Source organism: Schistocerca americana, chromosome 9, assembly GCF_021461395.2.
Source record: "Schistocerca americana isolate TAMUIC-IGC-003095 chromosome 9, iqSchAmer2.1, whole genome shotgun sequence".
NCBI lineage: Eukaryota > Metazoa > Arthropoda > Insecta > Orthoptera > Acrididae > Schistocerca > Schistocerca americana.
The window spans coordinates 185391957-185416014 of NC_060127.1; positions in this window are offsets into that span (position 1 = coordinate 185391957).

Sequence of the window (24058 nt, forward strand, 5' to 3'; positions counted from 1 at the left end):
CTTCCAGTGTAGAAACTCCTGGGTTGCTGACGGATCCAATTTTCAACAGTGTCCTGCACTTCCTTGTTACAGGTGACCCTCTGACCTTTCACAGATTGTTTAAAGGGGCGAAAAAATTCGAGTCACCTGGAGAGATATCGGGTCTGCAGGCCCCGATCTATGGGGGGAGGGAGCAAACTGGGATATCTGCCCCGGGCGCAATTTCAGGGGAAAGGGGGGGGGGGGGCGTCAAATTAATATTCTCGAAGAAAGAAACCTTGTTGCACAAAGCGCCTAGCATCCAGCGCACGTTGTTCTATCGATTATTTTGAAACGCATCCCTGTTGGTTTTTGAACATTTTTGAACATATTCTAAGTTGATTTCTGAGCGAATATAAGCTGAGTTTTGAATGCGTGCATACTGTACCTGATGCCTCTGCCAGGGGATCACCTTCGCATCTAAAAATACAAAAACTTTCCTGCAGACAACAGAGGACGGGGATGTACGAGTTGACCTGAATAAATCCGAACGGATGAATGCCAATCCCTGTTTGTGGTTGATTGGCTGTGCTAGTGATAAGCGTTATTGTAATTATTATTAGCGAAGTCCATAGATCCAGACAACCAGACTGGAAATAAACGAGTAACAGGAATAATAGGTAGGAAAGATTACTATTACCTTGTCGGGGTAACCAAGAAAATGAAATGTTGACACAAAATTTTTGCCAGATAGCTACACTATTAAGAGCCAATAGTACAGCCCCGGTTAGCAGCCGATTATGTCGCAACAGCGCGAAAAACGCGTTGTACGCACACGTAATAACGTCTAACTGAAGAACAAATGCGGGATAACTGAACCGGAGATTCTAGCAGTGTTAGTGAACTTAAGCGGCGAATAAGTTTTGACTACTGTACGAAAAGTTACAGAATTAGTGATGACACGGTTGTTTTCCAGAACGAGGAAGGGGAAGAGGCATATTATCTGGAAGACTATGACGATTCTAAATTTATTAAAAAAAATTTTTACTACTACTACTACTACTTTTCGATCTCATGCTTTAGAAACGGAAGAATATGAATGAAATGTGAAATTATGTCCCAACATAAACTTTTTGCTTAACAGGCTTAATAGGCATTTGATATTGGTACTTCGTGAATTATATTCTGTAGTGTTATTTATGTAAAAGAGGTTGATGAAAATTGCCATTTGTGCCGAAACAGCCTCGCTTATTTGGGGTGTGTTACAATTGCTGCAATATTAGAAAGGCCTATTTCGTTTTACCTAGCAGATAATGAGAAAACAGACGCAATCAACAGCACTTTTGGGTACTATTCATATTAACAGTTTTTTTTTAATATTAGACAACGACATTTTGATTTTTCATGCAGCAAAACATTTGACGAACTTTGATGAGATAATAGACTTTTTCGCAGTGTAAAGCTGTAGCAAGATAGAAAGAAAAAAATGCTAGGACATAAGGATTGAAAAAAAAAATGTGTACTGTCTTGTCTCTGCCTTCTCTTTAGTGGTTTTACGTTTCCTATATATATTTTAATTGAGAAAGCTACTAGCTAATAGGCAATAGAGAGTGCAAATTTTCTGAAGAGTTCTTTTTCTCCCAGACACAAATAATTCTACCCAGTATTAAACTGTGAGTTCTTTTTTGTGGGGGGGGGGGGGGGGTAGGGCCAAACCGGCCGACTGGGAGTAGGGGAGGCACCACATGACATTTTAATTTCCACTGTCCTGATTATAGGTTTGATGGCTTCTATTGCAAAATATACAAGTTTGAATTCCACAGAGCGAAGTGCAGTGGCGTGCGATGGAAGAATGCACTGCGAAGAGGCGTGGCACTGCACTTTGGCACACTTAAGACCAAATAACATGGCTTACTTTTCCTCAAACATATACACTATTGGCCATTAAAATTGCTACACCAACAAGAAATGCAGAGAAGAAATGCGAACGATAAACGGGTATACATGGGACAAATATATTATACTAGAACTGACATGTGATTACATTTTCACGCAATTTGGGTGCATAGAGCCTGAGAAATCAGTATCCAGAACAATCACCTCTGGCCGTAATAACGGCCTTGATACGCCTGGGCATTGAGTCAAACAGAGCTAGGATGGCGTGTACAGGTACAGCTGCCCATGCAGCTTCAACACGATACCACAGTTCATCAAGAGTAGTGACTGGCGTATTGTGACGAGCCAGTTGCTCGGCCACCATTGACCAGACGTTTTCAGTTGGTGAGAGATCTGGAGAATGTGCTGGCCAGGGCAGCAGTCGAACATTTTCTGTATCCATAAAGGCCCGTACAGGACCTGCAACAAGCGGTCGTGCATTATCCTGCTGAAATGTAGGGTTTCGCAGGGATCGAATGAAGGGCAGAGCCACGGGTCGTAACACATCTGAAATGTAACGTTTACTGTTCAAAGTGCCATCAATGCGAACAAGAGGTGACCGAGACTTGTAACCAATGGCACTCCATACCATCACGCCGGGTGATACGCCAGTATGGCGATGACGAATGCGCGCTTCCAATGTGCGTTCACCGCGATGTCGCCAAACACGGATGCGACCATCATGATGCTGTAAACAGAACCTGGATTCATCCGAAAAAATGACGTTTTGCCATTCGTGCTCCCAGATTCGTCGTCGAGTACACCATCGCAGGCGCTCCTGTCTGGGATGCAGCGTCAAGGGTAACCGCAGTCACGGTCTCCGAGCTGACAGTCCATGCTGCTGCAAACGTCGTCAAAATGTTCCTGCAGATGGTTGTTGTCTTGCAAACGTCCCCATGTGTTGACTCAGGGATCGAGACGTGGCTGCACGATCCGTTACAGCCATACGGATAAGATGCCTGTCATCTCGACTGCTAGTGATACGGGACCGTTGGGATCCAGCACGGCGTTCCGTTATTACCCTCCTGAACCCACCGATTCCATATTCTGCTAACAGTCATTGGATCTCGACCAAAGCGAGCAGCAATGTCGCGATACGAGAAACCGCAATCGCGATAGGCTACAATCCGACCTTTATCAAAGTCGGAAATGTGATGGTAAGCATTTCTCCTCCTTACACGAGGCATCAGAACAACGTTTCACCAGGCAACGCCGGTCAACTGGTGTTTGTGTATGAGAAATCGTTTGGAAACTTTCCTCATGTCAGCACGTTGTAGGTGTCGCCACCGGCTCCAACCTTGTGTGAATGCTCTGAAAAGCTAATCATTTGCATATCACAGGATCTTCTTCCTGTCGGTTAAATTTCCCGTCTGTAGCAGGTTATCTTCGTGGTGTAGCAATTTTAATGGCCAGTAGTGTGTGTTTTATGTATCAAACTCTTCAGAAAGATGTATGCTAGAAAACGAACATATTTTTGAAAAGTTGATTTTTTTAAAATTTTTGGTGTACTACTTCAAACGCTCCAGTGGGAAGGGGCAGGGACGTCACTATCAACTTTTCGCCCCGGTACAGAAATATCGTAGATGCGGGGCTGTAAGGAGGAAGCTCCAGCACATCCCACCGAAATCTTTGGAGGAACGCGAGGGTCTTCTTAGCCACATGCTGTTTAGCGTTGAACCGTTGAAGCACTATCCCATTAGAAAGCTCGTCCCTGCGATTGATGTTGATGGCCTATTCGAACCGCAGCAACGTGTTCCAACTGTTGCACCCCATGCTGGTCACTCGATGAGTGGGCGTCTGCCTTCGGGGCAGAGTGGCCATTTTGTGCGATGCTGCCACACCGTGCGCATCCGTTTGAAGGCACAGTCGAACTGGTGACACCGTGTTTCACCACTTTCCGCAGTCTGAGCAATGAAATCCGTTCCTGGCTCCACGTATCTCAGCAGATAGGTCAGGCAAACACACGCACTATCGCCGTCTTCTGATTGTCTGAAAGATGCTTGCGCGCCCATTGTGAACAAAACAAACATCGAAATAACGGAGTTTCTCGCGGATTATGTGATGCAGAGTTGGTCTGGTTACCGCCAGTTCAGCAGCACCGACAAATGCTGTGACCCGCGTGAACTGCTGCACAGCCGAAATCGCTGCACCGCTGGTGAGACCGTGCGCCTGCCCAGCGCGTGACGTATCTCCGATGTCCGCGCGTCTCGCCTCATAACGCAGACACCACTGGAATATTGAGCGACATGCGAACGCGTCTTTCATCCTGCGACAAATTTGTGAGGTATGCTCCCTTTCTGCGCGAAGAAATTGGATAATCGCTGTTTGTGCTAAAACTGGGCGGAATCCATTATGCAACGAACTGCGGAAAAAACTCTCCAGAAATGAAGAAGTTACTGCGAAGATGTTAATTCCGCTAGTCCAACTGCAAATATGACACACTATCTCTAGATAAACACATTCACCCACTGCGATTACATACAACGCCACAAGGTCTTTTCGTCTGGGCGGAACTGATAATATTACAAAGCGACATGTTCCAGATATTCACGACTAATCTCTTAACAATTAATATGATTATTTGTCACAATCTATTTTTTTTATTTTATAATCTGGAAGCGTTCCGACATCATTAGAACCATCGAGACAAGAAAGAAACAAATACGTAAGAAATACTCTTGAACAGAGCGCACAATTTTACGTTTCATGTGCGCTCCAACTGCTAAGGTGCGCAAACACTGGGGCAGTACCTTAAATTAGCTTCTGTTCTTCGGGCCCCGCAGTGCAAAATATGTCTTGTTAATGACATGGTTATTAATGAATAATATCCAGCTACACTGCTATGTAAGCTGTTTATACTTTATCTCATTCACAATGAGCCCATTTCGGTTAATTGCCACCGTCAGGTGCTCTGTAAATAGATAAGCGGTGGTCTTATTGTAATGGTTTTGTAACTATAATCTTTAAAGTTATAATACAGGGTGTCCGAAAAGTCTTTCCCTGATTACATAAATTGGTAACTCAGGCTAGAACTAAGACACAAATATGAAACTTGTGTCGAATTGTTTACAACTATCAAAGTTTTTTTTTCTGTTTTAGGTTCGCAGTACGGAAGTAGTGGATGAGGTGCAGTGCCCAAGAAGCCATGTTGACCAATCAGGAGAAGGCACAGTGTGTCCTGTGGTACCATGAGACTCGATCACCAACCACAGTGCAGAGACACTTCCAGACAACATTTGGAAGGAATCCACCTGGTGTCAAGAGCATTAAAGCCTGGTATGAGAGGTTCAAGAACGCAGGATCGGTGCCTATCTCGATATGACCTTTCCTGGGCGATGGATTGGTCGTGATGGGCCAACGGTTTGGCGTCCACGCTCTCCTGACATAACCCCATTAGACTTATTTCTACGGGGTTATGTCAAGGACGAGGTCTACCGAGGTCTACCGAACACGTGTACCATATCTTGAAACCCTGCGGCAACGGATAACCACAATCGTTGAATCGATCCCTCCAGTGACGTTGGATAATGTGTGGACGGAAATTGAATATCGCGTAGATGTGCTGCGTGCTACCAAGGGTGCTCATGTGGAGGTTTACTGATGTGTGAAAAAAAGCTTTGATAGTTTGTAAACAATTAGACACCATTTTCATATTTGTATCTTACTTCTAGCCTGAGTTATCAATTTATGTAATCAGGGAAAGACTTTTCGGACACCCAGTATATCATTAGTTGTTTTACCTTACATGTAACATCGTTGCTGTCATGTCCTGTATGATTTGGAATTATTACTTTCTCCCAGGTGCAGAGTGGAGATATATATCAGATGTTACTTGTTTTCCAACTGTCAGAAAGTAACATATTTGGAGAACAAGTAACATCTGATATACATCTCCACTCTACACCTGGGAGAAAGTAATAATTCCAAAACAGGCAGGACATGACAGCAAGGATGTTAGGTGTAAGGTAAAACAACTAATGATGTATTATAAAATTTCAGATCACAGTTACAAAACCTTTATATTGAGACCATCGCTTATTTATGTATTTACAGAGCACCTGACGATGGCAATTTGCCGAAATGGGCTCATTGTGAATGAGATAAAATGTAAACGACTCTCACAGCAGTGTAGCTGTGTATCATGCATAAATTAACTCGAATTAGATCACACTTGAATACTGCAACAGTCTCGTTAAGAAATCAACTGTACTTGCCCAGAATTCTCTCGGAAAAACTAAGATCCTTATTCACCTTTCCCGCTATTCAGGTCAATTGCCTCGTATTATACACTTAAATTTTTCTTTTTAGACCGAAAAGGGTAGAAACTTAATTTTATGTGGTCAAAAGATTTGTGGTCAACATCTGCGGGGTGTGTCACAACGTTTAAATATTCAGCGGTATAGTAAGAAGCGACATGGAAAGGGATGGACGTACACTGATTTCATAAGTGAAGGCGAATGGAAATGTGCAGGGAAATTAAAATGTGCAAGGTGTCTACCTGATTCCCAAATGCAAATATAAATAAACTATAAGTCATAGATACTTGCGGTTTGCAGCTTCATGAGAAGCAATTAAAAAAATATAGAACGATTTTTTTTTCATTTGATGTACGTATTATTTACGTTTTGTTGTTGTGGTCTTCAGTCCAGAGACTGGTTTGATGCAGCTCTCCAAGCTACTCTATCCTGTGCAAGCTTCTTCATCTCCCATTATCTACTGCAACCTACATCCTTCTGAATCTGCGTAGTGTATTCATCTCTTGGTCTCCCTCTACGATTTTTACCCTCCACGCTGCCCTCCAATACTAAATTTGTGATCCCTTGATGCCTCAGAACATGTCCTACCAACCGATCCCTTCTTCTAGTCACGTTGTGCCACAAACTTCTCTTCTCCCCAATCCTGTTCAATACTTCCTCATTAGTTATGTGATCTACCCATCTAATCTTCAGCATTCTTCTGTAGCACCACATTTCGAAAGCTTCTATTCTCTTCTTGTCCAAACTATTTATCATCCACGTTTCACTTCCATACATGGCTACACTCCATACAAATACTTTCAGAAATGACTTCCTGACACTTAAATCTATACTCGAAGTTAACAAATTTCTCTTTTACAAAAACGCTTTTCTTGCCATTGCCAGTCTACATTTTACATCCTCTCTACTTCGACCATCGTCAGTTATTTTGCTCCCCAAATAGCAAAACTTCTTTGCTACTTTAAGGGTCTCTTTTCCTAATCTAATTCCCTCAGCATAAACTCGACTTAATTCGACTACATTCCATTATTCTCGTTTTGCTTTTGTTGATGTTCATCTTATATTCTCCTTTCAAGATACTGTCGATTCCGTTCAACTGCTGCATAGAAAGCCTTAAAACCCCGATATTTGTTTGTAGCATCCGGTGCTATGACAGAAAAGTAGAAAAATATTCGGTTAAATCTGGATAAGATTTCGAAGTGGTGTGAAGATTGGCTACCTGCTTTTAATGGTCAGAAAAGTAAACTCGTGCGGCTCATTAAGCGGCGGCGATTGGTACCTTGTAATCACAACCTCAATGAGTCCCAACTGGATGAAGGGAATAAACACATAGTCTCAGACATAATTAAGGCAGGTCAGACACGTCAGTTCATTGGAAGGGAAACGGGGAAAATGTAGCCAGTCTACAAGTGAGACTGCTTACAAATCCCTCGTGAGTTCTATCTTGGAATACTGCTCCAGCTTTATTCCAAACAGAAGAAGCAGTAGATAATGAATGTATACAAACAAGAGCGCCAAGCATGGTCACGGTTTGTCTGAATGACGTCAGAGGGTGAGGGGAACTTTGAAAAACATGAACTGACAGACGTTTGAAGACAGGTGTCAATTGCATTGTGAAAGCCCAGCTACCAAGATTCAAGAACCAGCATTACGTGAGGAATCTACCAGTGTATTATTACCCCATACACAGTGCTTATAACGTACGCTCAAAATGGTTGCCCAGTTCAGTGACGCAGTATGAACTCGTTTCACGATGTTTGCAGCCACTTTAGAGAGCACTGGCGGTGTTAATCTCTGTTGTTATGGTGATGTTTATTTCCATCCGTATATGTCGCCTTTTTTAAAGACCAGTCGATAGAGACATCACTACAGGGAGAACTCCGCAGACATTAAATCTTGAGAACGCTGGGGCCATAACCCTTTACAGATGATTCGACCACTAAAAAATTCTCTTACGAAATGCACTGTTTCATTACGTATGACAGGCAGCACCGTCCTTTTGCAAACAACAATACCGTTCATCTGCCTCAAGAAGATAAATAACCTGTATAGCGGTGTCTTCTGCACAAGACTGGGCGTCGTAGTTTCAAAGAAAATGAGGGCACACTATTCGACGACGCGATACGTTGCACCACACTCCAATTTTCTGACACTGCAAGGTGCTTTCATTAAAGACGTGTCGATTTTTTGTCTTGACCAACTTACTGTGTTTTACGTATCCACCAAGCTGAAATCATGTCTTATCACTCAAAGAACCACGCCTTATCACTGAAAAAAACACGGCCGAACTCTGTGATTCCCTGGATGCCAACAGTTGACCGAAATCATGTACAATACTCTCTTGTTCATCCGGCGCCTCCATTTCTTGAGAGTTACGCACATTACACGTACGAGATTTTAGTTTCTGCATAGCTTTTTAAGCGCTACAATACGAAATCTGGGTTTGGACAGATGGTGTCCTCAAACGTTTTTAAGGCTAACGCAACGGAACAAGACTCATTTCAAACAGCCATTTCCGTGGGCGCCAAAAATGGGCGGTCTTCCGTTTCTCTTCTTATCTGTAACGACCAGTTTTTTTTCAGAAATGGGCAAATAAACTCGTTATTGTTATATTGTTCTAGGCGCTTCAGTCTGGAAATGCGCGACCGCTACGGTCGCAGGTTCGAATCCTGCCTCGGGCATGGATGTATGTTATGTCCTTAGGTTAGTTAGGTTTAAGTAGTTCTAAGTTCTAGGGGACTGATGACCTCCGATGTTAAGTCCTATTGTGTTCAGAACCATTTGAATCATTTTATATTGTTCAGTACCCACCAGGGTAGCCCAGAGGGCTAATGCGCGCTGCTTCCTGGACTCGGGCAGGCGCGACGGCCCCGGATCGAATGCAGCTGGCGGATTAACGACGAGAGCAGGTGTGCCGGCCAGCCTGGATGTGATTTTTAGGTTGTTTTCCACATCCCACTAGGTGAATGCCGGGCTGGTCCCCAAGTTCAGCCTCAGTTACACGATTCGCAGACATTTGAAACACGTTCGCACTCTTCCACGGCTTACACTAGACGCAAACAGATGGGGTACACTCATTACGCCCCAGGGTGTTCGAGGTGGCGGCAGGAAGGGCATCCCGTCACCCTCTGCAACTCCCACCGCCAAATCAACAGTAGCAAGTCCGACCCCGCATTCCAACGGTAACGAGGCCTCAAGTGAATGACGATTGTTATACTGTTCGGTGCAACGGCACCTGGATATTTCCCACAAAATGTACCTACACCACGTGCATATGAACCACTACCAACACACTTTAACAACGAATACCTGTCGCTCTTGGGAAAATGACATGTTTACCAAGCGATGAAGTACGCAGTACTACGGACGTCTACCCGTTACATGGCGTCTTCGTTTGTTGATGCTAACACCTGTGTTGCTGTCTTGCTGGAGATTGATCAAACGAATGCAATGGAACTGCAACTTACGAACACAATACGTTTCGATTGCACTGTACTGCCCATAATGTACCACTCCCGTAAGGACCGCTAAAAACAGATTACACTAATTACAGCGCGCCCGGAGGATGGTGGTGGTGGTGGTGGTTAGTGTTTAATGTCCCGTCGACAACGAGGTCATTAGAGACGGAGCGCAAGCTCGGGTTAGGGAAGGATTGGGAAGGAACTCAGCCGTGCCCTTTCAAAGGAACCATCCCGGCATTTGCCTGAAACGATTTAGGGAAATCACGGAAAACCTAAATCAGGATGGCCGGAGACGGGATTGAACCGTCGTCCTCCCGAATGCGAGTCCAGTGTGCTAACCACTGCGCCACCTCGCTTGGTCGCGCCCGGAGGAGTTGAACAGCGGATGTAGCGGCAAGAAACCATATAATGCGGAACAATGCTAAACATCCTCTGTCATCCAAAAATGTTCAAATGTGTGTGAAATCTTATGGGACTTAACTGCTGCGGTCATCAGTTCCTAAGCTTACACACTACTTAATCCTCACTCACACCCATGCCCGAGGAAGGACTCGAATCTCCGGCGGGACCAGCCGCACAGTCCATGACTGTAGCGCCTTAGACCTCTGTCATTCACTTTTCAGTGGTTTGCACACTAAAAGGAAGGGCATCCACGCTGTCATTTGACAGGTCATACCGTGGGTGATCAGTCAGGCTAACTAGAAAACCGGCCATGTGCTGTTAGTGAAATTCTTTTATGTGAACAGCAGCAATTAACAAAGACCTGAAAATGGTTTAAAGAAGACGACAACGAATGTAGAAAACATGGTTGAGGTTTGTGTGGCACCTGGAAAAGGAAGGCGTCCCACTGAAACACCCCCGTTTTGCCCTTTATTGGGTTTTGTGTGATTTACCGAAGCCGCCAAACAGTTGATTATTATGATTATGTGACCGTGTGCTTAGTGCGTGAAAGGCTATCTGTTTTTCTGCTATGGTTTCGGGGGTATTTCAACCGAATGCGGCTGTTCTGAGACGGAATAGTTAATGATTCAAACTTTGTCAATTATTAAAGACCATAGTACAAATCGATAAGTATTTTCTACTAACACACAAAACATCATAGCTAACACTTGGTTTAAGAACCATGAAAAAAGGTTGTATACATGGAAGAACCCTGAAGATACTAAAAGGTATCAGATAGATTATATAATGGTAAGACAGAGATTTAGGAACCAGGTTTTAAATTGTAAGACATTTCCAGAGGCACATGTGGACTCTGACCACAATCTATTGGTTATGAGCTGTAGATTAAAACTGAAGAAACTGCAAAAAGGTGGGAATTTAAGGAGATGGGACCTGGATAAACTGAAAGAACCAGAGGTTGTACAGAGTTTCAGGGAGAGCATAAGGGAACAATTGACAGGAATGGGGGAAAGAAATACAGTAGAAGAAGAATGGGTAGCTCTGAGGGACGAAGCAGTGAAGGCAGCAGAGGATCAAGTAGGTAAAAGACGAGGCTAGTAGAAATCCTTGGGTAACAGAAGAAATACTGAATTTAATTGATGAAAGGAGAAAATATAAAAATTCAGTAAATGACGCTGGCAAAAAGGGAAACGTCTCAAAAATGAGATCGACAGGAAGTGCAAAATGTAAGGATGTAGAGGCTTATCTCACTAGGGGTAAGATAGATACTGCCTACAGGAAAATTAAAGAGACCTTTGGAGAGAAGAGAACGACTTGTATGAATATGAAGAGCTCAGATGGAAACCCAGTTCTAAGCAAAGAAGGAAAGCAGAAAGGTGGAAGGAGTATATAGAGGGTTTATACAAGGGCGATGTACTCGAGGACAATATTATGGAAATGGAAGAGGATGTAGATGAAGATGAAATGGGGGATACGATACTGCGTGAAGAGTTTGACAGAGCACTGAAAGACCTGAGTTGAAACAAGGCCCCGGGAGTAGACAACATTCCATTAGAACTACTGATAGCCTTGGGAGAGCCACTCCTGACAAAACTCTACCATCTGGTGAGCAAGATGTATCAAACAGGCGAAATAACCTCAGACTTCAAGAAGAATATAATAATTCCAATCCCAAAGAAAGCAGGTGTTGACAGATGTGAAAATTACCGAACAATCAGTTTAATAAGCCACAGCTGCAAAATACTAACACGAATTCTTTACAGACGAATGGAAAAACTAGTGGAAGCCGACCTCGGGGAAGATCAGTTTGGATTCCGTAGAAACACTGCAACACGTGAGGCAATACTGACCTTACGACTTATCTTAGAAGAAAGATTAAGGAAAGGTAAACCTACGTTTCTAGCATTTGTAGACTTAGAGAAAGCTTTTGACAATGTTGACTGGAATACTCTCTTTCAAACTCTAAAGATGGCAGGGGTAAAATACAGGGAGCGAAAGGCTATTTACAATTTGTACAGAAACCAGATGGCAGTTATAAGAGTCGAGGGACATGAAAGGGAAGCAGTGGTTGGGAAGGGAGTAAGACAGGGTTGTAGCCTCTCCCCGATGTTATTCAATCTGTATAATGAGCAAGCAGTAAAGGAAACAAAAGAAAATTTCGGAGTAGGTATTAAAATCCATGGAGAAGAAATAAAAACATTGAGGTTCGCCGAGGACATTGTAATTCTGTCAGAGACGGCAAAGGACTTGGAAGAGCAGTTGAACGGAATGGATAGTGTCTTGAAAGGAGGATATAAGATGAACATCAACAAAAGTAAAACGAGGATAATGGAATGTAGTCTAATTAAGTCGGGTGATGCCGAGGGAATTAGATTAGGAAATGAGACACTAAAAGTAGTAAAGGAGTTTTGCTATTTGGGGAGCAAAATAACTGATGATGGTCCAAATAGAGAGGATATAAAATGTAGACTGGCAATGGCAAGGAAAGTGTTTCTGAAGAAGAGAAATTTGTTAACATCCAGTATTGATTTAAGTGTCAGGAAGTCATTTCTGAAAGTATTTGTATGGAGTGTAGCCATGTATGGAAGTGAAACGTGGACGATAAATAGTTTGGACAAGAATAGAATAGAAGCTTTCGAAATGTGGTGCTACAGAAGAATGCTGAAGATTAGATGGGTAGATCACATAACTAATGAGGAAGTATTGAATAGGATTGAGGAGAAGAGAAGTTTGTGGCACAACTTGACCAGAAGAAGGGATCGGTTGGTAGGAGATGTTCTGAGGCATCAAGGGATCACCAATTTAGTATTGGAGGGCAGCGTGGAGGGTAAAAATCGTAGAGGGAGACCAAGAGATGAATACACTAAGCAGATTCAGAAGGATGTGGGTTGCAGTAGGTACTGGGAGATGAAGAAGCTTGCACAGGATAGAGTAGCATGGAGAGCTGCATCAAACCAGTCTCAGGACTGAAGACCACAACAACAGCAACACAAATTCTGAGGCAGTTGCTGCTACCCTCGCCTTGCACTTTTAATTACGGTTATATCTTTTATTGGTTACTGGCTTTAGGTGCTTCGTCACATGCAATGATGATGGTTAACATTCACAACAATCCCCACTGCAATCCATGGTTGCTGCTGGCCGACGCGGTTGACGCGAAACACGTGATTCGGCACTTGTCACTTTCTGGTTTCATATCACTCGCGAAACGGTATCGATGAGGGTCAACCCCACGACGATCAGGGGGGGGGGGGGGGGACGCGCTCATTTGTCATACTCCGGCGAATTTCCTGTTTACAATTCACTCGACCACCATTCTTGAGTCTCACTGCCTCCTGCAGCGCTCGACAATCGACTCCTGTCTGCTATCGACCTGCGTGTCTGATACTAATATCTATGTTCATGGGATCGCGGATCCCTTACGCAATCCAGGTGGAAGTCATTGACGAGGTTGCTGCTGCTGTAACTGACGATGCAGCACGTGCTCCTGGTAGTCCCAGCGCTCGCGTAGTGTTACGAGAATTCTGCATCCCATGGTCAACAGTACGGAAATTTTTTCGGTCTATTTTACACTCGTATCCTTACATTGCTATCCTGAGTGAAAGTGAAGAAGAATTAAATGATCTGCTGAACGGAATGAACAGTCTAATGAGTACACAGTACGGTTTGAGAGTAAATCGGAGAAAGACGAAGGTAATGAGAAGTAGTAGAAATGAGAACAGCGAGAAACTTAACATCAGGATTGATGGTCACGAAGTCAATGAAGTTAAGGAATTCTGCTACCTAGGCAGTAAAATAACCAATGACGGACGGAGCAAGGAGGACATCAAAAGCAGACTCGCTATGGCAAAAAAGGCATTTCTGGCCAACAGAAGTCTACTAATATCAAATACCGGCCTTAATTTGAGGAAGAAATTTCTGAGGATGTACGTCTGGAGTACAGCATTGTATGGTAGTGAAACACGGACTTTGGGAAAACCGGAACAGAAGAGAATCGAAGCATTTGAGATGTGGTGCTATAGACGAATGTTGAAAATTAGGTGGACTGATAAGGTAAGGAACGAGGAGGTTCTACGCAGAATCGGAGAGGAAAGGAATATGTGGAAAACACTGATAAGGAGAAGGGACAGGATGATAGGACATCTGCTAAGACATGAGGGAATGACTTCCATGGTACTAGAGGGAGCTGTAGAGGGCAAAAACTGTAGAGGAAGACAGAGATTGGAATACGTCAAGCAAATAATTGAGGACGTAGGTTGCAAGTGCTACTCTGGGATGGAGAGGTTAGCACAGGAAAGGAATTCGTGGCGGGCCGCATCAAACCAGTCAGTAGACTGATGACCAAAAAAAAATTACAAGATCCAGACGTTGCAGCAATTGAAACCTCGAGACCAAGAGTAATGTTCTGAATTTGGTCGTCGGGTTCTGGCACGGATCCAAGTTGATGACATGTGGCCGGGCAATATTCTGTGGAGTACCGAGGCACATTTTACAGTACAGGGTGCAGTGAATACACAGAAGTGCCGAATTTGGGGTACTGTTGAACCGCAAGTTTTGCACGAAGAGCCATTGCACTCGCCGTATGTGACTATGGGGTTCAAATGGCTCTAAGCACTATGGGACCTAACATTTGAGGTCATCAGTCCCCTAGATCTAGAATTGCTTAAACCGAACTAACCTGCCGAAGGTAGGATTCGAACCTGCGACCCTAGCAGCAGCGCGGTTCCGGACTGAAGCGCCTAGAACCGCTCGGTCACATTGGCCGGCAACTGTGTGGTGCATATTCACAAACACCTTCACTGTCTGTCCGTCGTTGTTTGAACAGATTACACCAAGAGGGTCTGTCAGGTGTACCGTGACGCCTGCACGTTACCGAGACCTCCTTGTACAGCAAGTGATTCCTGCTTTGGAAGAGCCCAACTGTGTGGAAACCATCGTTTTCATGCAAGACGGGGCGACACCTCGTGTCGCTCGTCCAGTGAGACGTGCTTAACGCAACGAACATGTTATCTGCAGAGATTTTCCTTGAAGATCATCTGATACTAATCCATATGACTTTCCGGCTATGTGGATATCTGAAAGAACGCGTTTACGAGGGATAAGTTCGGCCACTAGGTGATCTGAACGGCAGTTTACAGGAACACAATGCTCAGAATCCAACAGAACGGCTGTGAGCAATGTTGATCACATTGTTTTAGGGATGCAGATCCTCGTCGACGTCTCCAGTGCTCACATTAAACAAATTGTGTAAGTGTTGGTTCAAAAAGTCAGTATAAATTTGAAAACTAAAGAAATCACGGAATAATGTAGATAGAGAGCTACAAATTGACACACATGCTTGGAATGACACGAACCAAAAAAATAGAAAAGTTCAAAAATGTCCGACAGATGGCGCTTCATCTGATCAGAATAGCAATAATTAGCATAACAAAGTAACACAAAGCGTAGATGATGTTCTTTACAGGAAATGCTCAATATGTCCACCATCATTCCTCAACAACAGCTGTAGTCGAGGAATAATCTTGTGAACAGCACTGTAAAGCATGTCCGGAGTTATGGTGAGGCATTGGCGTCGGATGTTTTCTTTCAGCATCCCTAGAGATGTCGGTCGATCACGATACACTTGGTACACTTGCGACTTCAGGTAACCCCAAAGCTAATAATCGCACGGACTGCGGTCTGGGGACCTGGGAGGCCAAGCATGACGAAAGTGGCGGCTGAGCACACGATCATCACCAAACGACGTGCGCAAGAGATCTTTCACGCGTCTAGCAATATGGGGTGGAGCGTCAACCTGCATAAGCATCGTACGTTCCAGCAGGCGTTTATCAGCCAGGCTGGGGATGATGCGATTCTGTAACATATCGGCGTACCTCTCACCCGTCACGGTAGCAGTTACTGACGTTTTGCTGTCCAGCGCCATCTGTCGGCCATTTTGTGAACTTTTTTGTTCTAATAAAACCCCACGTCATTCCAAGCATGTGTGTCAATTTTTACCTCTCTATCTACATTATTCCATGGTTTATTAAGTTTTCAAATTTATACTGACTTTTTGATCACCCGGTATTGGATACGCAAACATTTTTATACGTCCTTCTTGCATTCACACCGCCAGATTTGCACTTGGTCGCCGGAATAGGAACTAATTTTTTTCTGCGCAAATTGGTTCCGCACTAATGCATTAACATATCCTTGAAGGTTCGCTGCCGTATGTAGAAGTAGCAGAAATGAGAACAGCGAGAAAATTAGCATTAGTATTGAGGGTCATGAAGTAGATGAAGTTAAGGAATTCTGCTTCTTAAGCAGTAAAATAACCAAAGATGGACTGAGTAAGGACATCAGAAGCAGACTAGCAATGGCTAAAAGGGCATTCATAGGCAAGAGAAGTCTACTAGTACCAAACATAGGCCTTAATTTGAGGAAGAAATTGCTGAGAATATACGTTCTGAGCACAGCATTCAAGGTAGTGAAACATAGACAGTGGGGATACCGGAACAGAAGAGATTCGAATCATTTGAGATGTAGTGCTACAGGCGAATGCTGAAAATTAGGTGGACTGACAAGGTAACGAATGAGGAGGTTATGCCCAGAATCGGAGAGTAAAGGAATATATGGCAAACACTGATAAGGAGAAGGGGTAGGATGATGTCGCATCTGTTGACAGATCATGGACTGACTTCCATGGTACTAGAGGAAGCTGCAGAGGGTAAAAACTGTAGAGCAAGACTGAGATTGAAATACATCCAGCAAGTAACTCGTGATGATGATGATGATGATGATGATTGGTTTGTGAGGCGCTCAACTGCACGATTATCAGCACCGGTACAAATTTCCAACCTTTGCTCAGTCCAATCTCGCCACTTTCATGAATGATGATGAAACGATGAGGACAACACAAACACCCAGTCATCTCGAGGCACGTGAAAATCCCTGACCTCGCCGGGAATCGAGCCCGGGACCCCGGCTCGGGAAGCGAGAACGCGACCACGAGGTTACGAGATGCGGACAGCAAGTAATTGAGGACGGAGCTTACAAGTGCTACTCTGAGATGAAGATGTTAGCGCAGGAGAGGAATTCGTGACGGGCCGCATCAAACCAGTCAGAAAAAAATCAAATGGCTCCAAGCACTATGGGACTTCTGAGGTCATCAGTCCCTTAGAACTTAGAACTACTTAAACCTAACTAACCTAAGGACATCACAGTCCACAATGGACCTCTGTGATAACCCGAACTCTCGTATAACCATCCGGTGGCTGTAGGTTGTAAGACACGCAAGCCGTTTCGTGAAGTTTAAAGTCAACGAGACGCGTAATCGATGCTACCGAGGAAAGCGAACGATTGTTTCATATTGCGTCATAATGATTACGAGGGGGCGGCTTTCGAAACACGAGTCCGACGCGAATTACGACGTAAAATACGGAAATGGTCACAGCGGCAACAGCGTAAGCGCAAAGTGGTTCGCGGGTCGGGCGGCCTTTACCTGTTGTGCTGCGGCGTGGGCGGTGTGGGCGGTGTAGCCGGCGTAGGCGGACGCGACACTGAGCTACCGCACGCTCGCGCGCGCCAGTGGCAGCACGCGGAAGATGGCGGCGCGTCACGGCCGTGACGTCACGCAGACAAACAGCCGCCAGCGCGGCGTGGAGCTTCCGCCGGCGGCCGGGATACAGCCGCCGTCCACCGGCTCTCTGACTTTCCCGTTAACAATAAACGGGTTATTACACGCCACGTCAGGGGGTTCCAACCGCTTTAACATGCGCGCCCCTGGACTCGTTCAACACGACGGCGATTTTCCTATCCCAGCCATCCGTTGAGTGGCTCATTTAGCACGGTACCACCCGCTTTATTTCCCGAATGCATAACGGCCAATTCACCGTTACCTCCGAGCAGGCGCGGCTCGTGGTTTCTATACTGGGGAAGGCTGCGGCATTTATCAATCGGAGCCAATATAGACCTCTGGTTACGTTACAGATTAGTCTGACATAAACAACTAAGAATTCAGGGGGAGGGGGGTGGGCAGATCACTCTCTACCCATAATTCTACGTACTGTGTCTTCTATAATCAGGTATTTATTAAATATCATTAGAAGCTAACTTCGAGTTAAAATCGTTGGTTAGTGTTTTTATACGTCATCATTACATTTTCTGACACTTTGCAGCAAATCATATGAAAAGACGCGTTTCGGAGAGATCTTTAATGCGATGAATGTTAACTTTGCGCCTGCTTAATATTTTTGGTGTTTTCAGTTCTAAATCTAAGGTAGTTTACCTCCAAAGCTCGAAGTTAAATGTTTTGCGCTGGAATTATGTTTTTTCACTTTTGCGTGAAAATTCTGTAAGTCAGTGATACCAGTTTCAGTCCAGGCGCTATCAGCACTATTTGTACGAAGACAGGTGAAACAGAAAAATGTATCTTTCACTTCACAACCACACAACCACACAGCTGCATCGTACATTGCTCTATTAAAACTGCGTTTGTATCCTTGCCTAGATTTGCACTGTTTCTGTTCTTGATTGATCGTTAGATCGGGTCTGGGTGCACCAAGTTCTTTCACTTGCATCCTATGGCCGTGTTCCAAGTTTTTACCTATTAAATTGCACACTGAATTCATATTGCGCTGGTTTCACACTCGCCGTATGTCGCAGATATTCACAAGCAAGTAAAGCTCACTAAAATCTTGCAAAATACACTCCAAAAAAGAAACTTGCTAATATCACACGATATCAACAAAAGCAGTCAGCATCAGCAAGCAAGGAAAGTAAAGTCACGGGACAAATTTCGCGCGCTTTATCCTCTAATCACTTATGAAACTCTCGCTAGATGGCAGTACTGTTGTTACGGTTAGAGAGCCCTGTAGTTACGGTAGTCTAGCGCACTCTGGCGGGATATTTGCAAACTTATTCTAAATGTGGATAAAATAGCCAATGGTAGAAACAAAACAACTATGTAAAACATTATCAAAACAATAATACTAAACGTCGATTAATGACGCATCGAAGCGTAGTAGAGATGTGCAGAGACAGAGATTGGATAGCGAAGTTTCGGCCACTCTGCATTCCTTTATTACATAGACAGTGGAACGCGAAAAACGTGTGGTGGTTGGTATGACACCCTTAGGCTGCAAGCTCTGAGCCTTCGGGTCGCCTATAAAGAGCGGTACTATGTAGAACCTACGCCCCCAAACCGCTACTACATGCAGCTTACGGACGTTCCAAGGCGCAGTCTAAACACTACTAACCGTTCGGAAAACATCTATCGATAACAAACAGTTCCAAAAACGTTGACCGTCGTTATTTTAATCGGAATGGGAAATGTGCGAATTTCGCCCTGATAATTTAAATTTTGTAATATGTTCTTGCGAAACTTACTTTAACATATATTTTGGGGCGGCTCCGCCTCAGAGCCTTTAATTACGAGCCGCGCCTGCCTCCGAGTGTACTCACACTGTCCGTCACGTGACCTGAAAGCGCAATTTTGGCGGGAATCACGGTCTTCCCGAGATGATTCTGAACTGTTTTCACGTGCGAAATGCACATACACAACGCGGTAGCATATGCACTGAAGCTCCAAAGAAACTGGTGCAGCCACGCGTGTCAAATACAGAGACATGTGAACAGGCAGAATATGCCGCTGCGGTCGGCAACGCCTATGTAAGACAACAAGTACCTGGCGCAGTTTTTACATCGGTTACTGCTGCTACACTGGCAGGTTATCAAGATTTAAGCGAGTTTGAACGTGGGGTTATAGTCGGCGCACGAGCGATGGGACACAGCACCTCCGAGGTAGCGATGAAATGGGAATTTCCCCTTACGACCATTTCACGAGTGTACGGCCGGAAAAAGATCCTGCAAGAACGTGGTTGGTTGGTTTGGGGAAGGAGACCAGACAGCGAGGTCATCGGTCTCATCGGATTAGGGAAGGACGGGGAAGGAAGTCGGCCGTGCCCTTTGAAAGGAACCATCCCGGCATTTGCCTGGAGCGATTTAGGGAAATCACGGAAAACCTAAATCAGGATGGCCGGACGCGGGATTGAACCGTCGTCCTCCCGAATGCGAGTCCAGTGTCTAACCACTGCGCCACCTCGCTCGGTCTGCAAGAACGTGACCAACGACGACTGAAGAGAATCGGCCAACGTGACAGAAGCGCAACCCTTCCGCAGATTGCTGCCGATTTCAGTGCTGGGCCATCAGCAAGTTTCAGCGTTGCGAACTATTCAAAGGAAAATCATCGACTTGGGCTTTTGGAGCTGAAGGCCCACTTGTGTACCCTTGATGACTGCACGACACAAAGCTTTACGCCTCGCCAGTGCCCGTCAACACCGACAATGCACTGTTGTTGACTGGAAACATGTTGCCTGGTCGGACGAGTCTCGTTTCAAATTGTATCGAGCGGATGGACGTGTAGGGTATGGAGACAGTATGGACCTGCATGTCAGCAGGGGACTGTCGAACCTATTGGAGGCTCTATAATGGTGTGGGGCCTCTGCAGCTGGAGTGATATGGGACCGCTGACACGTCTAGATAGGACTCTGACAGGTGTAACGAATAAGGAGGTTCTCCGCAGATCGGTAAAGAAAGGTACGTATGGAAAACACTGACAAGAAGAACGGACAGCATGCAGAACATGTGTTAAGGCGCCAGGGAATAACCTCCTTGGTACTAGGGAGAACTGAAGAGGAAAGACCTGTCAGGGAAGACAGAGATTGGAGTACATCCACTAAACAATTCTCGACGTAGGGCTACTCGGAAGACATCGGCCCAAGAGAGGAATTCGTGGCGGACCAAATGAGACCAGTCGGAAGACTGATGAATACAAAAAGAAGAAAGAGATTAGTCGATCCGTTCGCATTATGTGTCTCAAAATGTATGCTACAGTTTTGATTCAACGATCTGAGTTCATGTCATATTATCAACTTCACGATATGCAACTTTTTTTGTGAAATATAGCTAGGTTTAGTCATACTTCAGTAACTGACACTGAAAATTAAAAAAAAATTAAATACAAACAAGTCACAACAATGGAGAAATACATATTGGATAGTAATAACAGTAACCAACACAAAAATGCCAACTCAACTCTGACGGAACACGTAACACTATGCTTGCTTACAACTTCGAATTTGATCACGTTAAAAAGAGTTATAGCATTACTTTCAAACTTTCTGTTTTTCAGTGTTGACTGGCACAACTAAGACTGAAAAAAATTGTTTTGGGTGGTACGTTTTTTGGGTTCGTTGCACAAAAGTGTCAGCGACGGGTAGTGTACGTTTAGATGAATGTGGAAGAAAAAAATGGCTCTGAGCACTATGGGACTTAACAGCTGTGGTCATCAGTCCCCTAGAACTTAGAACTACTTAAACCTAACTAACCTAAGGACATAACATACATCCATGCCCGAGGCAGGATTCGAACCTGCGACCGTAGCAGTCGCGCGGTTCCAGACTGCGCGCCTAGAACCGCTAGACCACCGCGGCCGGCGGTGGGAGATCTCTCGAAATTAGCACCAAATTGGCCCGGTAAATCGACCTATTTTAACAGCCTAGAAGTGGTGCAAAGTAGTCATCTCATCAGTTTGTCGTAATATTCTACAGCAATGCCAACTTAACTGCAGAATTCGTAGCTCTATTGGAGACTGGGCCACTATATTGCACCCCATGAGTCTGACAATGGCTCAGTTCCTGGAAAGGACATCTTTCCCGTCTTGAAATTCCACATTTTTTTGCAATCTTCTAATGCAGGAAACGGTTTTTTTTTCCTGGCTGATGTATTTAGCTGCGTAGATTGAAAACATAAGTACAGACTTACTACACAGCATTCAAAGGCCACTACAATAACTCCGTCGTGTAAAATTTACTATCCACTGTCAGACGATAAACTCAGTCATGAGTCTGTTGTGTAACAGTGGGATAGAACGTCCTTAAGGAATCTGGGGATGGATGACAGTCATGTGTTCTACTGCCGTGTTTACATCTCGCTAGAAATTGGCGTCGGAACCCTCGTGCTACAGTGAAATCCTTTTCTGCAGCTCCATCAGGCCTGTAGGAGGAAGTGACAGACAAGTTGGCGATACTATTTGCCACTGTCCAGTAAAGACTCATCCATTTTGATTGCAGAACAGCGTCGGAACCGCCGCTGCATCAAAGAATGGGCATGATGTTCCGTGAACAGTGTGTCAATCAACGATTCGAAAACATACAGAAGATTGCTGAAGTCTCGGTATTTACCACTCTATTCGATATTGTTGAATCTACAGTTCAATACAGTCACAATTCGTGCTAGAAATTTGTGAGAATTGTGTTATAAATGAGAAACTTGTGACAAGATTCCAACAGCGGCGAAGTCTTACCCTCCTCTGTGGACCCATACGAGTAACCTACCCGCATCCCTCTTGGCGTATACGACACACGGAACTGGTAAATTTTGTTTGCGTAGAGAACCCATAAAACGCCAAATATACAAGTTCCAATAGTTTCTAACCTTCTGCTAGGTATGGCGAGGTACAACAGCAAGTTTCAACACTCTCAGCGGTGAGTTATTGAAGTCGGTTACAGTTTACCTAACGTCCGCATTGTAAGAGCAGCAAAACGGTGTCGAGACTCTGTAAAGGTGTGTTTTTATTCATTTATTCACGTCATAGCCACTTTGAACCGATGCTGTTTTCTGCTCACAGACTGTTAATGGAATATCCGCCACTTCTAGCACTCAGACAGCGCTTTCCAATAATTTGTTGCACGAGTTCCACGTGTGTGTCACATACGACACAGTGGGTTTGGATATCCTAGAAGCATTTGTTCATTTCCAAATATTTACCTACATCGTCTTTTTTCCTGTTTTTCGTCGTTTCTTAGTTGCTTCAGAATTCATGGAGGTATGTTCCGTCTATGAATCTAAATGGAAGGTAGTTTGTTCTTTCCCACACATTTCGCTTCTTTTGTTTATGGAGGATCTTCAGCGTTCAGTATTACATATTTCTTTTTATACAGATAAATGTATTATGTAGTAGTTACAATATGTTGCTATGTCACATACTGTCATAATTATGTCTTGTTTTTCAGATTAGAAACAACTTTTGTAGCACAAATTTTCTGATGTTAAATTATCGTTTCGTTTTACTTACGCTTTCCAGTGTTGTTAGTCCATATGTGTGGTCCTGTACAAGTGTTCATCGAGTCCCCATGCTGCGTTGGCCAATTTCCGGCGCTTTTTCGCCTACATTTATTATAACACATCATTTGGACTATTCATTTTTTGATCAACGTGTGTTTGTTAACACAATATCAAACCACACGTACAACAGAGACGGCAACAGATAAAAGCGACAGCTGACAACACTATATTCTGTAAACACACAGATTTTGATCAAAAGATGAAAATTGCAAGTGATGTGTTACAATAAACGTGGCTGAAAAAGCGCCAAAAATCGGCCAGCTGGAGTATGGGGACTCGATGAACACATCTACAGGACCACACATATGGACTAACAACACTGGAAATCTTAAGTAACACGAACGATAATTTAACATCACAAAATTTGTGCTACATAAGTTGTTTCTAAACTCAAAAGCAAGAGGACACATTCTGCAGCATCAAGGGATCATCGGTTTAGTACTGGATGGAAGCGTGGAGTGTAAAAATCGTAGAGGGAGACCAAGAGATGAATATAGTACGTAGATTCAGGAGGATGTAGGTTGCAATAGTTACTTGGAGGTGAAAAAGCTTGGACAGGATACAGTAGTATGGAGAGCTGCATCAAACCAGTCTTTGGACTGAAAACAACACCACAACAACAACAACAACACATGTCCAGATACTTTTGATTAGATATTGTACAGCGATTGATTCCAGAGCACTAGCGATTCGGTGCCCCATTTCGAACTAAGGCACAATACTGCAATCAAAATTTCTATTGTGCTAAAATATATTGGATCTATAGGGTTGCACAGATACCAGGCTCCCTAATTTTACATAGTCCAATTTGGGGGAAAAAGCGTGTGTTATATTCAGGCCAACAGGGCATGTCCATAATGCGAAACACATTCGGTATGAGTT